Genomic DNA, 17905 nt, shown 5'->3' with positions numbered 1-17905 from the left:
ATGAATCATTTCATCAATAACATTACATCATCCTTGATTGTCTACATATACTGTATTTGCTGTCAAATTTGAATTTTGGTAATGAAAGAGATGATTTCTTTGTTCATTGTACTGTTCACAGTTCATGTATGTATGCTTAGCTGTAATCCAACTGGAAGGGAGAATAAGATTATGTTCTGTATGTTTGTCATTGGCTGAGACTTATGCCTTTCTAAAATATCCCATTCTGCCCCACATGTTCCACTAGGAGCCTGTATTCAGATTCAATTTCTGAGACAAAGCTGATCAAGGGGCTTGGAATTGAGTTGTCTTTGATCTGTTCACGGGGCTGTGATTGCTAGCTTGATAATATTTCCATGCCCCTTTCGCTGTCAGGATATATCTTGGTCTACTTGGAACTTATTTCCCTAGGGAAGAAGTTTAGATGTGGATATGAGAAATGCAAACTAGAGTATAGTGCAAGATGTGCCAAGGGTATGAACAGCTGCTCTGCCCAGCAAGTTTAACAAAGGAATAGGATGCAGAAGGGTTCAGCATGTGGAATCCAGAGTGAGTGCCAAGGGGCAAAGATCAGAGGCATAACCAAATGAGGAGGGCTGGGTCAGAGGGGTCTGGCACTAAGGGAATAGGAGAGGAGCCTTGGAGGGTGAGGCAGGAATAAATCTTGGGGCCCGGGACATCTTCTGAGATCAGCAAAGTGATGCAAAGCTTGACAATTTAAAAAGTTGCACACTTAAATTTTGCAAAGCTTGCTAATTTTAAAAACTTTCACCATCTTCATAGAAGTCCTGCTACTTTTTCTTTAGAGTAGCTATTTTGGCAAATTTCTCATGGCTTTTACTTTATCATTCAAAAGGTATCCATAGGATGCCTTCTATTTAATAAATCATCAATTCAGCACAGGGAATATTTGTCAAGGAAAAAACACTATATTCCTTTTAGTCTGGTGGACAAGATAGACATATATCAAATAATCATATAAGTAATTAATGATTTTGATAACTTTTATGAAGGAAGAAAACCTGGAAGTCATCTCTGAGGAACAGACCACAGAAAAATAGGATTGAATTTGAGATGTTATCCACCTACAGGAGGGAGTACAAGCTTCTGACAAAAAATTAGAAGAAGTCTTAGGTATATGGTGTATTTGAGGAGCAGAAAGGTCCAGTGTCACTGGGACAAAGAAGGGACAGATGAGTGGGTGAGATAAAACTGGAGAGGTGAACAAGGACCAATAACACACACTGAAAATAAATCTTACATGAGAACAACTAGCACTTACAGAATGGCTACTGTGTATTATGTACCACTCTAAATTATCCTGCAGCATTATTTTGAAGTAGTACACACCCACCCAGTTAATAAAACAAATGTATAAGACAGGTATTATCACTATTATCTTAGTTTCTAGATGTATAAATCCGAGATTCCTGTAACATAAATGACTCCCTAATTTGTACAGCTATGATGGGTAGAACTAAAATTTGAATCTGCACTGTATTGCTATGCTCATAATCCTGAGGCAAGAATGCCCTTTTATCATTTGTACAAGACATTAATGGTTTAAACTTAATTCTAAAAGCAGTGGTAAAGCCACTGAGAGGTTTCAAGAATACAGTGGAACAATCAGGCTTCATGATAAAAGATTATTTGCTGGTGGATGGAGAATGGATCAGAGAATGACACATATTAGCAGGCAGTTGGTGGGGTAGAATACTCTGCTATCGAACACACTCTAAAGCTTAGTTATCACCTAACTGGATAGGAGATTCGAGATCAGCTGATCATTCTGCTCAACTATTTAATGCAGGAAGACACAGGATGCTAGTGCTCCCCCCCCCCCCCGAGCTACAATTTTATGCTGCTGAACTTCTTATAAAACTATAGGCCATTTGGAGAATTCGCAAATAATTCAATATTTCAATATTTCTTACTTCAGTCTGAGCTATTGACAGTAAAACCAGGTCAATTTTATCAGGCATACTTTTTTGAAATCTAGCATTTATGTGCATACTTCAAACCTACTTTGACCTGATTTAACTAATATTGATCTGGAATCAAGTGTTAAACAAATGTATACTTTTGAGTATAAATGAGAAGGTAATAATGATAACATTTACCAAATATTTTCAATATGTTCTAGGTATGCAATTTTGAAAAACACATAAACCATTTCTTCCATTTATTTAATACACAAATCTATATCAATAAGATGCTATGTATCAGGTTTTCTGTCCTAGGTACTGGGTATATAGTAATGAACATATCCTTACCTTGTTCTCCAGAAGTCTAAAATCTGATGGAGAAATAGATTTATGATGAGAATAGAAAATGTTACAGTTACCATGGAGAACAGTTTGGTGATTTTTCAAAAAGTAAAAGACAGAATTTCCACATGACCCAGAAATTCTAGTTTGAGTTGTAAAATCAAAAGAATTAAAAATTAAAATCTATGCTATAGATTGTTAAACTATAGTATATAGTATATAGCAATGAATATATAGCAGCACAATTCACAATAGCCAGGTTATGAAACTATCCTAGGTCACACAGACGTGTGGACAAAGAAAATGTGGTGTATATATACACAATGGAGTTTACTGAGCCATAAAGAGGAATGAAATATATGATTCATAGGTAAATGGATGGAACTAGATAATATCATGCTAAGGGAAATAAAACTGACACAGAAAATCAACGTTTTTCTCATATGCAAAAGTTAGAGGGGAAAAAGGAATAAAAAACGTATCACATGAAATTAGAAGGGAGAAGAGTAGAGTTGAGGAAGGAGGGAGAGGAAGGAAGAGAGGGCAAGGGGAGGTACTAGAGAATAAAATTGGCCAAATTATGCCATGTGTATGTGTAAATATATGTAATTTACAATGAATCTCATTTTAATACATAATTATAATATACCAATCAAATTATTGAAAAGAAAACATCTGTTTACGCAAAAACATTGGTGTCAGTGAATGACAGGAGCTAGCAGGTGACTGTTAGACTGCTCTGCTATCTAACATACTATGCACTTTTAATCACCTAAGTGGATGGGAGCTTTCCCATGTTCATTGCAGCATTATTTCTAATTCTGAAAATGTACAAACAATTCCACTGTCCATCAACTGATGAACACATGAATACAGTATTATACAGCCATACACTAGTATATCATTCAGCCATAAAAATGTAAAGTAAAAATACATATTACAACATTCATGAACCTTAAAAGAGCTTTAAAAAACAAGACACAGAGGTCATACATGATTATATTTGTATGAGATGTTCAAGATAGGCAAATCTATAAAGACTAAAAATAGATTTATGGCTTCCAGGGCCTATGGGAAAAAGGAGAGTAAGGAATTATTGCTTAATGAATCTGAGGTTTGTTTGGGTATGTTATGAAAATGTTCTAGTATTTTATTGGTAACGGTTATATAGTATGGATATACTTTTTAAAACACTGAATTTTATACTTAAAAATGGTTAAAATGCTAGGGAAACACTCTACCAAATGAGCTGTATCCTCAGCACCCCCCCCCCACACTCTTTAAAATTTTCTTTTGTAGTTGTAGATGGACATCATGCCTTTATTTTATTTTTTTAATTTTTATGTAGTGCTGAGGATCCAACCCAGTGCCTTGAGGCACTTGGCCACTGAGAAAACAGACCTGTAGGCCAATGGTACAGAAAAGAGAACACAGTCTAAACCACGTAACTACAGTTATCTTATATTAAACAAAGGCGCTGCCAAAAATGAACTTTGGAGATAGCCTCTTCAACAAATGGTGCTGGGAAAACTGGAAATCCACATGTAACAAAATGAAACTAAACTTCTATCTCTCACTATGCATAAAACTCAACTCAAAATGGATCAAGGACCTAGGAATTAAACTAGAGACCTTGCGCCTAATGGAAGGAAATGTAGGCCCAAATATCCATCATGTTGGATTAGGCCCCCAAATTTCTTAACAAGACTCCTATAGCACAAGAATTAAAATCAAGAATCAATAAATGGGATGAATTCAAACTAAAAATCTTCTTCTCTGCAAAAGAAACAATCAGTGAGGTGAATAGAGAGCCTACAGAATGAGAGCAAATCTTTACCAAAAGCACATCAGAGAGAGCACTAATCTCTAGAATATATAAAGCACTCAAATAATTTAACACCAAAATAAAATCACCCAATCAATAAATAGGCCAAGGAACTGAACAGACACCTCTCAGAAGAGGATATGCAATTAATCAACAAACATATGAAAACACATTCAACATCTGTAGCTATTAGAGAAATGCAAATCAAAACTACTCTAAGATTTCATCTCACTCCAGTCAGAATGGCAGCTATCAAGAATACAAACAACAGTAAGTGCTGGAAAGGATGTGGGGGGAAAAGGCACACTCATAAATTGCTGGTGAGACTGCAAATTGGTGCAGCCAATATGAAAAGCAGTATAGAGATTCATTGGAAAATTTGGAATGAAACCGCCATTTGACCCAGCTATCCTACTCCTCAGTTTATACCCAAAGGACTTAAAAACAGCATATTACAGGGACACAGCCATATCAATGTTTATAGCAGCACAAATCACAATAGCTAAATTATGAAACCAATCTAGAAGCCCTTCAGTAGATGCATGGATAGGAAACTTTGGTATATATACACAATGGAACATTACTCAGTATTAAAAGAGAATAAAATCATGGCATTTGCAAGTAAATGGATGAAGTTGGAGAATATAATGCCAAGTGAAGCAAGCCAATCCCCCCAAAAACAAATGCTAAGTGTTTTCTTTGATATGAGGATGTTGACTCATAATGGTGATGGGGGCAGGGAGCTTGGGAGGAATGGACGAACTGTAGATAGGGCAAAGGGGAGGGAGGGAAAAGGAGAGGGGAAGGGAATAGGAATGATGTTGGAATGACATCATTACCCTAAGTACATGTATGAAGACATGAATGATGTCAAAATACTTTGTGTACAATTAGTGATTGGAAAAATTATATTCCATATTTGTAACATGAAATAAATTGCATTCTGCCATCATGTATAACAAATTACAATAAATAAATAATTTAATTAAAAAATTAAAGATGGTTAAAATGATAAATTTTTTGTGAGATGAATTTTAACTCAAGGAAATAAATTTTAAATCTATCAGGGAAAGGAGCAATAAACAAATAATGAAGGAAATATATAATTATAGCTAGTGTTAAATACTATAATAAGATATAAATAGGATATGGCAAAAGGAAAAAAGATAATGGGCAAGTGTGCAATAAGTAGATGACCCCACAAGGTCTCTCAGAAGAGAGATTACTTAAAGTTGCACTTACAAACATATGTCAGAACTCTATGGGAACAATTGATAAACAACTTATTTCTTATTTAAATGTGAAACCACAGTGAGGTGTAAGAACTAAACAGATGGGAATAAAAATATGAGCTTTATTGCTGACAAAATTTAGGTTGGAAGGTGACTTACCAAAGTCCAGAATTAAAGCCTTACCATGGCCCATGCAGCACTGGATACCTAGAAACATCTCCTTACAGGTAAAGAATCTCCACCTCTAATGTGTGGTCCAGAGCAGAACACAACAGGTAGAAAAATCCTAAAAAGAGAGAAAAGAAAGGCCTGAATCTTTGTGTGTTCCTGTCCCAAATTACTAGTTAGATTAGACCTTTTTCCCTTGAGGAAAGCAGGAGATAGGACAGAATTACTCTATTATGGAGATCCTATATCACTAAAATCAGAGAGAAGGAAAAAAAAATGTTGTCCGGTTACAGGAGTGAAATTCCTAAACATCAGGAAAGGCAAAGAGTAAGATGAGAAAGTCCAACTCACATCTACTTAATTAAATCATCAGAAGTAGAAATCACTAGAATGGAAGCACAGGTCAGAGAGATGGCAGATAAGAATGTTTCAGACTGACAAAAGGCCCACAGATGACATATAGTATAAAACAAAAGAAATAAAAATGAATCCACATCAAAACAGTATAATGATGTCATACAATGTCAAATACAAAGAAAACATCTTGAAGGCATTTAGGAAAAAGACAGATAATATTACAGAAGAAAATGAGATTGAAATTAGTCTGTTCAAAAGCAAAAAAAAAAAATGAAGGCAAAAGTCAAAGAAAGTGCTTATCATAAAAATTGTTTTAAGATGCATATATTAGAAAAGAAAAGATGAAAGGCAGCAGAATACAACAGACACTAGTATGTCAATATGTAAATCAATGGAAGTGTAACTGATGTGATTCTGCAATCTGTATACGGGGTAAAAATGGGAGTTCATAACCCACTTGAATCAAAGTGTGAAATATGATATATCAAGAACTATGTAATGTTTTGAACAACCAACAATAAAAATAAGAAAAAAAGAATAGAAAAGATGAAGACAATAACCTCTATTACCACTTTAAGAGTTAGAAAATGAAGATCAAAATAAACACAAAGTGAGTGGAAAATAAGATTGTAATAAAAATAAGGCATAAAATTAGAAAAGACAAGATAATAGGAAAAAAAATGACAAATGTAGAATTATGTTCTTTGAAGGTACCAATAAAATGGATAAAACTCTAGCAAGGCTAATCTAGGACAGAAACATGAAGAACAAATTACCAATATCATAAATTAAAAAGGATAAGGCTCTTGCAGACATTATTAAGTTAAGGGACATTATGAATACCCTTATGCTAATAAAATAGAAGTAGACAAATTCCTTGGGGCATAAAAATTACCACTGGAGAAAAAGAAAAGTAGAAAATCTGGATTTCCCTATCCCAATTAAGTAATTGAACTTGTAATGGAACACAACTATATTTCCATAAAGGGAAACATCAGGATTAGATGCTTTAACTGTTGACTCTACCAAACAGTCAGTAAATATACATTAATATTTTATGCAAACATTTTTTTCAGACACAGAAGATGAGAGGAAAATATCCTACTGTTATAGGAGTTCATTTAGCTCAAGAAATAAAATCCAGAACAATTTCCTTTAAGATAAAACAAACTTATAGACCAATATTCCTGAGGAACATAGACACAAAAATTCATAATAAAATTTCTGTATAATTTAAAAAGCTATAAAAGGATTTTAAATATTTTTAACCATAAAGAATTTATAAATGTTTAAGGAGATAGATCTGTCTAACTTGATTTAACCATCATCCAATGTATGGGTGTATTGAAACAATTTTTATGTTTCATGATCAGTTAACAGTAAATTTGAAACAGTGAATAAAATGAAAATAGAAAAAAATATTTAGGAAATCAAATCCATCAATATTAAAATGATAATAAATCATGACAAGAATGATTTATCCTAGGGACACAAGTATATTTTAACATGCTGAATCAGTCAATGAAATTAATTAATATACTAATAGAAAATAATTTTTATAGATGTATAAATTATTTGACAAGTAAAATACTCATTTAAGAGAAAACTCCCAGTGGAAATAACACATTTTCCAAATATGTTCATGGATAAAAAATAACCTCTATTTTACACTATATAAAAAAATGACTTGAAGGTGGATCTGAGACTTAAATGAAAGTGCCAAAATGAAAAAGCAACTACAAAAAAGTAAAATGAAACAGGGAAATATCTATTCAACTTTTGACTATTTATGTTCTTAGAGAAGAAATAGAATAAACTATGAAAATAAAAATTGATAATGTGGACTTCATCAAAGTTAAAAAAATTGCTTATTAAAAGACAACATTCCTGCCAGATGCTATGTAGCATGCCTATAATTTCTGCAACTTAGGAGGCTTAGGCAGTAGGGTTGCAAGTTTGAGTCTAGCCTCAGCAATTTTGGTAAGTCCCTGAGAAACTTAACAAACCCCTGTCGCAAAACAAAAAATAAAAAGGGCTCAGTGCCTCAGTGGTTAAGTGCCCTTGGGTTCAATCTCCATTACCACACACACATACAAAATGCACCATTTCTGAGAGTAAAAGAGTGGTAACCAGAGGCTTATAAAATAAGGGGGTAGAATGGGAGAGGTTGATTGATGGTATTAAATTACAGTCAGAAGAAAAATGTTCTGGTGTGCTTTTACACAGGGGGTGATATTGATACCAATTATATACTGTTATGTTTCGAAAAGAGGGAAAAAAAGATTTTGAATGTTTCCACACAAAGAAATGATTAATAGTTGAGGAAAAGATATGCATATATTTATACAAGGTATATATGTATTGAAATATTACATGATTCTTCATAAATATGTATATTTTTATGTGTCAATTAAGATATATGAAATGGAAAATATGCATTGTACAGAAATTAAACAAGTAAACCAAAGGAAAGGAGAATCTATTTATACCACATTTATCTGGCAAAGGACTTCTTTCAGGAGACTTCAAAACCTTTACAGCTTGATAAGAAGATATAACCCATTAAAATGAGAAAAACTCTGAAATACTTCTCAAGATAAGTTACAGGATTATCTAAAAAGCACATGAAAAGGTACTAAGTTTTATTCATTGTCATGGAAATACAAGTTAAAATCATCATAAGATGTCACTGTCACCCACAAATATGTTTAAAATAACAAGATTGCCAACACCAAATGTTGTTAGGACTTCGGAACAACAAGAATTCTCCTGTACTGCTTTCAAAATTCAAAATAGTATAACCATTTTGGAAAATAATTTCTCATATTCTTTAGAGAACAATCACCTACTAATCATATGAACCAGCAATTCCACTTTGAGATATTAACCTCAAATAAATGAAAGCCTACCCTAAGTATTGCACAAAGATCTCTGTAACAGTTTCATTCATAATAGCTAAAAGTAGGACATCTAATTCTATCAGTAACAAACAGCTGTGCGTTTATCAATGGAGGACTCCTCAGCACTAGAAAAGAATGAATGACTGATGTGTGTTCATCATACAATGCTGTGCTGAGTAAAAGAATTCAGACTAAAAAATGATTCCATTGACATGGAATTCTGAAATGGGTAAATAACCAAACTTATAGCAACAGAAATCAGGTTTGTAACTGATTGAGAAGGGCCACAAGAAAACATTCTGTGATGATTAAAATATCATTTGCTGTAAAGAAGCTGAATAACTTGATGTTACCCCACTTATTGATTCTTGATTTTTTTTTTTCCTTGAGCCTTAGGAGTCACATTGAGGAAATCATTTCCTATGCTTCAATGTGGGAGTATTGCCCCTGTGTTTTATTCCAACAGTTTCAAAGATTCTAGTCTAACTACTTGTTTAAAAGGCTGTCTTTTCTCCAACTTATGTTTTTTGGTACCTTTGCCACAGATCAGATGACTGTACCTTATGTAGCTCAAGTGGTAGCACGCTTGCCTGGCATGCGCAGGGCACTGGGTTCGATCCTCAGCACCCATACAAATAAAATAAAGATGTTGTATCCACCGAAAACTAAAAAGATAAATAGTAAAAATTTCTCTCTCTCTCTCTCTCTCTCTCTCTCTCTCTCTCTCTCTCTCCTCTATCTTTAAAAAAATAAAGTCATGCTAAATAAAATTTATGGGTGGTTATTGTTTAAAAAAATACAAATAATAGCAATAAATGTGACAAGGATACAAGAGGAAAAGACACATTCATACATTGTCAGTAGAATGGCAAATTAATACAACTACAGAAATCACTTTAGAGATTCCTCAAAACACTAGGGACAGAACTACCATATCAACACATGCATACATGCATAGCAACACAATTCACAATAGCAGAGTCAGAACCGCCTAAGTGCTGTTAACAGAACAATGAATAAAGAAAATGTGGCATATGTACACAATGGCATTTTACTCAGCTGTAAGAAGAATAATATATGCAATGTGCTGATAAAGAGCATTTTACTTTTCCAGTTTCATCTAAGTGAAATAAGCCAGACTCAGAAAGTCAAGGGTAAATGTTTTTTTCTCACAAGTGGGATCTAAAGAGAAAAAGAAAGAAATAAAAAGATCTCACAAAAATAGGGAGAACATTAGAGGTAAGTGATCTGAGGGAATAAGGAGGGGAAGTAAAGGGGAAATAATGCAAAATGTAATTGGCAAAGTATGCCATTTGCATATATAAATATATCACAATGAATCCCACTTTATGTATAATTATAATGTGCCAATTAAGAAGTAGAAGACTAAGGAAGGAAAGGGATTGAGAGGAGGCAGGAGCGAATGAAAGGGGAGTTACTAAGGAATGAAATTACTCAAGTAAATTACGTGCATGTACAAATATGTCACATTGAATTCCACTATTACATGTAATTATAATGTACCAATAAAACATAAAAATATACAATGTGTACTTTGTGCTTATATTTAAAAGCAAATAGAAATCTGATTGTGCCTAAAATGATTAAAATGAGGGGAAACCCCCAAAAACTAATAAGATAAATAACTAATTTAAAACTGAAGTGGGAAATTAAAAATTCAAAGAAAAATGTTAAAAAAGGAAAATTACACAAGGCAGTTAAAATGAAGGCTAAAATAAAGAGAAATTATGATAATAAAGTGAAATTCTTAAATACCTATTTTGTTTTAAGCTCACCTCTGAGAAATTTACTTATGTTAACTCATACTATGTCTCAAATCACTGATGATTTGAAAATCCTATTTTAATCATGTTTAAACTGAGTCAAGAGTTTTTGTAATTTACCAGAATCTCTTAAAAGAAATCATAGAAAAATAAATAACCTAGCCAAGCTCATGTGGGCAGTAAATAATGGAAGTAGAATTTGAACTCTGGTGATCTGTCTTCTAATTTTTGTTCTTTAATTCTGACTTACATTAGATTGATTTTTCAATCATTAAGAGGACAAAAAAACAAAACAAAAACAAACAGAAAACACATAAAACCTTAATTTAAATTGTAAGTTTCTAGAAAAATATCATCTACAAAGAAATAACAGAGAATAGAAAGCCTGAACTGTTCTAGTCAAATTAAATTGACTTCATAGTATAAAATAAAAATTACTAGCCCATGTGATTTAGAAATTGTCCCTATTAAGCTTTTAATTCAAGGACCATTTAATTTCATAGAAATTCTTCCAGAAAATGAAAATGTGTAAATATTACCTGGCCTTTTCCTTAAAACAGAATTAACAATAATAACCATGCCTAATAAAGATAAAAGAATAATCCAATCAAAAAATGATGGGCAATATCACTAAGAAACATTGAGGTAAAAATACTAAATCAAATATACTTACCCAATCTAGTGTAAAAAGAAATATATTAAATCAGCATCAAGTTTTATCATGAAATGCAAGGGCAGTATACTATTAGAAAATCTGTAAATGTTATTTAATATATTTGCATTTAGGGAAGCAAAGTGAATAGTTATCTTGATATGTAGAACATATTTAACAAAATTCTTAAAATTAAAAAATCCTTAAAACCACAAATGGAAAGATATTTAATCTGATAAAGAATAACTATATAAAACATGACAGATATCTTAAAAGTAATGAAATATTTAAAATATAATCCATTAAATTTCAAGCAAGACACAAGATTACCACCTATCTTTATTTCCATTCAATACTGGGTATTGTACTGTTCTAGCCAGGAAAGCAAGGAAAAGTAAAACAAATAAGTAAACAAATAAGAACAAATTATGTTTCAAGAATGTACATGGGAAGAATGGAATTTTGTTATGTACAAATTACATATTTTACAAAGAAATAATATGTTAGCATTAAATAAATAATTTTCCAGTTGACTAGTCATAAAACTAACAAAAATTTAATTCATATATTCCATAATAATAATAATAAAAATGAAAAATATCTACTATGGAAAGCAAAGTAATGTAAAGTTGGGAGTTGCCGCACTCCAAAGACTAACTTCCCCATCCCCCAAGAAGAGCCATCCAATGGTGAGCCCTGCTGGCTCACATGATCCTTACCCACCAATCAGACTAGTCCTGCTGACTCACATGATCTTTACCGACCAATCAGACTAGCCCTGCTGACTCACATGATCTTTACCCACCAGTCAGAAAGCACTCCATGCCAACTGTCAAACCCTTCAACCATTAAACTGTCATAACTGTCAAACCACCCCCAGCTCTATAAATATGCAGAGCTGTTCCTCAATAAAGGGGCATTTTCTCTGACCACGAGCCTTGTTCATTCTTTCAGTAAGTAGAATAGTATCCAAAACCCTGATTTAAATATACTAAAGGAGATCTCAAAAAACTGAAACACATAATGATTCTATATTAGAAGATTCAATAGTCTAAAATATCAATTCTACTATAATTAATTAATAGATTCAATAGGATTACAATAAAATACAAGCATAGGTTTTTAGAGATTACAAAAGCAATCAACTACATCAATATGGGTCAACATGATTCTAACATAAGTGGAATTCTAATAAAAACTTATCCCGAGTTTTTTGAAAAGCTTGACAAAGTACTTTTTAAATTCATATGCTATCCTGATTCTAAAATTTACCAAGAAAAACAAAAACTCAATAACTATATCACTTAGAAGGTAAAAATCAAGTGGGAATACTTGCCCTGAAAGATACAAAAATGCCTTTTAAATCTCTAGTAAACATAACAGCACATCATCATGCCTCATATTTGAGGAAAAAACTTAACAATGGAGTCAAAGAGAATAATCTAAAATCAGACCCACAGTATATATAAAAATCAGTAAAAGCGAAGACTTTTACTGAAGACTGAAGTCAGGGGAAGTAGGATGATTTATTCAATATATGGTAATGGGACATTATTATCCTTGAAAATAAATAAAATTCACCTCATTCTGTGTGCCATCAACAAACATTGATTCTTTATAAAGAATTAGATGTTAGAGTAAAATTTCAAAACATTTAGAAAAATATCATAATAAAATAACTTTCTGTCTTATGTATGGGAAATACGATCTCATCAAGATGCTACACAAAAAAATAAATGATATGCTCAAGGACTCAACTACAATTATAAGTCACAGAGTTGACTACATTAAAATTGAACATTTCTGTTTATCAAAATGCAACATAATGAAAATATGCCAGAACTCTTAAAACACATACAACATGAAAACCACTCATGAATTTGTATAAGCAACTTCTACAAAAAAGGTAACCCAATAGAAAAATAAACAAAATAATAGAGCAATATCTTAGAGAAAGGTATATAGTGAATGGTTTATATACTGATTTTCATAGTTATAGGAAAATACAAATTAAAAACCTAAATGAGAGATCATCTTACACCAACTAGATTGATTGGTAAAACTTAAAAGGTCTGCTAACTTTTAGTGAGGATATGGAAAATGTGTGTTCTCTTGTACAGAACAGACCAACACCCATATTGGCATAACCATTTGGAAAACATATTGGCCTTAGCTTGTAAAGCTAGGTATGGAAATATCTTATAATATAGCAATTCCACTTGTTAGCATCTAGTTTTTATAAACATTTATGAATCTGACCCTCATTTATCAATGCATTTTACCTTATGAGCCCACAACACTCATACATAAAAATATATATGTATGTATTTCATGAATAACATCACAAAACTTTATATATATTCTAATTGCTACTATCCTAATTTCTTCTATTATTGTACTCTACATGAAAAAAATACTTGTTTATTATTTGTAACTACGTTTATTTCTTTAGGATATTATCCACAGGACTCACCCTATAGAAACTCATAAATATGTGTCAGTAGGGATAAAAAAATCAAGGACACTCACTAAAGCAAGTATAAAAATTATAAAAACAAAACCTTATAAACAACCTCTATGTTTGTTGACAGGGGAGTGAATAAATTGTTGTATATGGTAAAATAAATTCATCTGTACAAGTGAATGAAATAAATGAACTGTTCATATAATAAGCTGTTTATGAATGAATTTTCAAATGAAAATTGAAAATCAAATGAAACCTACTTTCCTACTTTAGGTATATGTTGTATACAATAAGTAATTTCAGATCACTTCATACAGTATTATTTTTGTTAAGTGTAAAAATGGCAAAATAAATGATATATGGGATGGATAAATGCACTAAAGGTAAAAATATGCCTTAAAAATTGAATACTGTGTGCTTCTGATGGAGATAGGGCCTGAGCAGGGGCTGTGCTGATGAATTTAATTTGGGAGTACATGAGGATAGTAATTTTAATCTTTTAACTGCTAAGCTAGGAAATAGGTAGACACACACACACACACACACAAATTCAAGGTTTTTCCTCTGTGTATATGTGTGTAAATTATATCAGACAAATTTTACACAAAAATTTCAAGTTTCCCATGACTCGTAGAAGGCAGACAGAACCTTAAAGAAAATGTAGAATAGGACATTTTCTTCCTTTCTTAATTGTTGGTGTAATTTGATGAGCAAATGGGTGAGTCAACAATTGAAAAATAACACAGGCTGCTGCTCTCCTGGGAATGCCCTAAATCTATAGGACAATGAAGAAATATTCAACCTCCAGAGTATCTTGATTTCCTCCTGCTTTATATTTCCAATAGAATGCCAACACAAGAAGAAAATCTTGTCTTTTTTCCTCGAGTGCACTGAAATTCACTACACTTTATAATTAAAACACTATTTATTGGTTTTTAGTAACTCTTTGGGAGGTACTATTAGGCAGCTGGCGGATATTCTGTTAAGACTGACCTTTACTTTCTTCTTAGCTATAGCTGAGTTGAGAACCTCTGGGTTATTAATTATTAGTAAAGATTTTGCATTTTGTCAGGCTCATCCTGGTCTCAAAGCCTTTACTTCAGGAAATCAATTGTTCTCTCCTTTGAACTGTAACATCGGTATGATTAGGTAGGTTTTGTGAACATCTGTGAGGTATTTCATCTTAATAACCAACTGTGGTATTTTGAGAACTGATGCTGTTAAGTGTGACATTTGAGGCTAATTCTCTTCCACCTCAATAAGTGATTTTTTGGGGGGTATGAATTAGCAATGTAGTTCTACCTAAACTGTATCAAGTGAAGATGAAAATTAGCTATCTTCTAACTAATTCAATCTATGTAGACAATCTGTAAAATCAAATGAAACCTACTTTCCTTGTAGAAATTAAATTTGTATAACCTTGGGAATTCCCCAAACAGCTGTTACTTGGAATCAAGGTGGATAATATGAAAAGCAGGCTCTATATGGATTATTTAGACCTTGAAACATCAAAGTCTTCATTTAAATTCATATGCCACTTATTCTCCAAAGCAATTTTTTTCTTTATCTCATATATTTCTTGAGAGAAATGCACCAATGATGATAAAAAATGTTAGGTTAGTTTTCAGTATTATCCTAACAAAGACTAACATGATAGGACTACAGTGTGAGGAAGATTTACCCCTGCAAGTAGTGTGTCATAATTTAAGACTACATGCAGAACAATACAGAATTAATTAATCCACCTGAAAGGGTAACTAGCTTTTATTTTATCATCTTGCCAGGACTATAACTGGCTAACCGAACAAGTGATACTTTCCCCTCTGAATCACATTCTCAATTCTAGGGATGATAAAATCTGGCCACAATTTTCAGATACTGCATCATGTTTTCTTTTTTGGAGGAATTGCTAAAGACAACTGATCCACAATCTGGCCTAAATTGGTTGTAGAAAACCCTCAAATTTCGACTTCTGTTTGCTTTTTTTTTCTTTAAAAATCCTGTCCCTTGAAGTTATTCTTCTGCTTTACTTTTAAAGAATAAAAAGTTATCATGGTATAATGGTTGTTTAAATACAGACTGGCTTATATTTAGGATGTATGATGAAGGAAAGAGAATATACTCAACCTAAAAATAAGATAAATCCAATCCAGATAACCAATAAAATCATAAATTTCTTGAACACAGCAGGCAGCCAAATTTTATATTAAAATTTAAGGAAAGAGAGGCTTCTTCAATGAGATACAGGATAGAGCGTGGGAACATATGGTATAGAGCTTGAAAAGATGGAAACACTATACAGTCAGGTAAGGAAGAATCAAATAGCATTATCAATTAGTGCAAAAGGCTGAGTGTGAACTGGAATAGAGAACTTCTAGAAGTTGCAGGCAGTAAGGGAGTGCACTTCAGCTTGCAGGACCTTCTTCATGGACCTTCCACAAATGCTTGTGAGAAAGAGTGGGGACAAGGATAGAAACCAGAAGGAAGCTCCATCTATTCTACTGACCTGGGAGATGGGAGAAACCACCATTGCAAGAATGGAAGGATACTCTTAATTAGATTTTTTTTTCCTACAGAAAACAAAACAATTGCTAGAAAACTTTTAAGACTCTAGAGGGAAGCAAATAAAGCCAGTCACTCCAAGGTATAGATAAAGATCAGCTGCAACTAAAGGAAGGGAAAAGGAAAAAAAAATCAAAACCAAATCCCCCTTCTCTTTACCCATGTTGCATTAAAAGAAAGCAGCTGCAGTTCTAGTCAAACAGAGAATTTGTACTGATAATATATCATTACAATGGATCATTTGTATTGTGGCTGGGTCATTAAAGGACAAATGTCCTTTAGTGGCTTCAAAAGGCATCATTAAGGAAGTGAAAAAAAACAGCCCATAGAATAGTGGAAAATATTTACAAATCATATATCTGATGAGGGCCTACTCTCAAAAATAGTTAACAGACTATTGGAAACAATTCAACAATTAAAATAAAAATAATTCAATTAAAAAGGGAAAAGAGCTTGAATAGATATGTCTCTAAGTGAGATATACAAATGAACATAAACACATGAAATAATCCTAAATATTGCCATTAGGAACATGTAAGCCAAAACTATAATGACATATGTCTTCACATCCAGTAGGATGACCATATTACAGAATTTGGAAACTAATAAATATTGTAAAGGTATATTATCCACAAGACTCACTCTAAAGAAACTCATAAATATGCATCAGGTAGGAATAAAAAAAACCATCAAGGACTTTCACTAAAGCAAGTATAAAAATTATAAAAACAAAATTTTATAAACAACCTATAGCATTGCTACATTGCTGACAGAGATATGAAATGATGCAAATGCTTTGAGAAATGTTCAGCAGTGAGTTATAGAGTAAATGTCTGATCCAGCAATTTTATTTTTACTTACATCTCCAAAAGAATCAAAAGCATGCATTCATGCAAATATTTTATGGGAATGTCCATAGCAGCATTATTCATAATAGCCCAAAATGGAAACAATCCAAATGTTAATTGATTAATGGATAAACAATATCCATTGTGGTATATCCATATAATGTAATAATACTAGACAATAAAAGTTAATGATAAATGCTACAATATGTATGAACTCTATATTATTTCCCAAAGTGAATAAAGTCAAACATAAAATGCCATATATTCTATTATTCTATTTTAGGCATCCAGAATAGAGCCTCCCACCCACCAAAAAAACCCACCACTTCAAAAAAAGTATGGACAAAAAAAGTTAGGCTTTTGGTTACCAGAGGATTGGATTACAGGAGAATGAGGAGCAATTGTTAATGCATATAAAGTCTTACTTGAAGATAATGAAAATATTCTGAAATTAGATACCGGTAGTGACTATACAATGTTGTAAATATACCAAGAACCACTGAATTGTGCAAAATAAAGGTAAATTTTATGGTCTTCAAATTATATCTCAATGAAATAATTGAAATAAAAATAAAATTCTTAATATTTACAAATGCTGAGAGAATTTCTCATTAGTAGATCTTTTGCCAGAGTTGTAAAAGTAGTAAAGGTAACTCTTTATAAGAAAGAATCTGATACCATAGAGAGATGTGGATATAAAGCTTTGTAACGTTTTGAACAACTAATAATAATAAAAATTTTTAAAAAGATCTAAACAAACAAACAAACAAAAAAACAGTGACTCAGGAGGCTGAGGCAGGAGGATTGCAAGTTCAAAGCCAACTTTAACAACTTAGCAAGGCCCTA

Source organism: Spermophilus citellus (genome assembly GCF_964194105.1).
Source record: "Spermophilus citellus genome assembly, chromosome: 13".
NCBI lineage: Eukaryota > Metazoa > Chordata > Mammalia > Rodentia > Sciuridae > Spermophilus > Spermophilus citellus.
The sequence above is the reverse complement of the archived record's forward strand: the minus strand, read 5'-3'. Positions refer to the sequence as shown.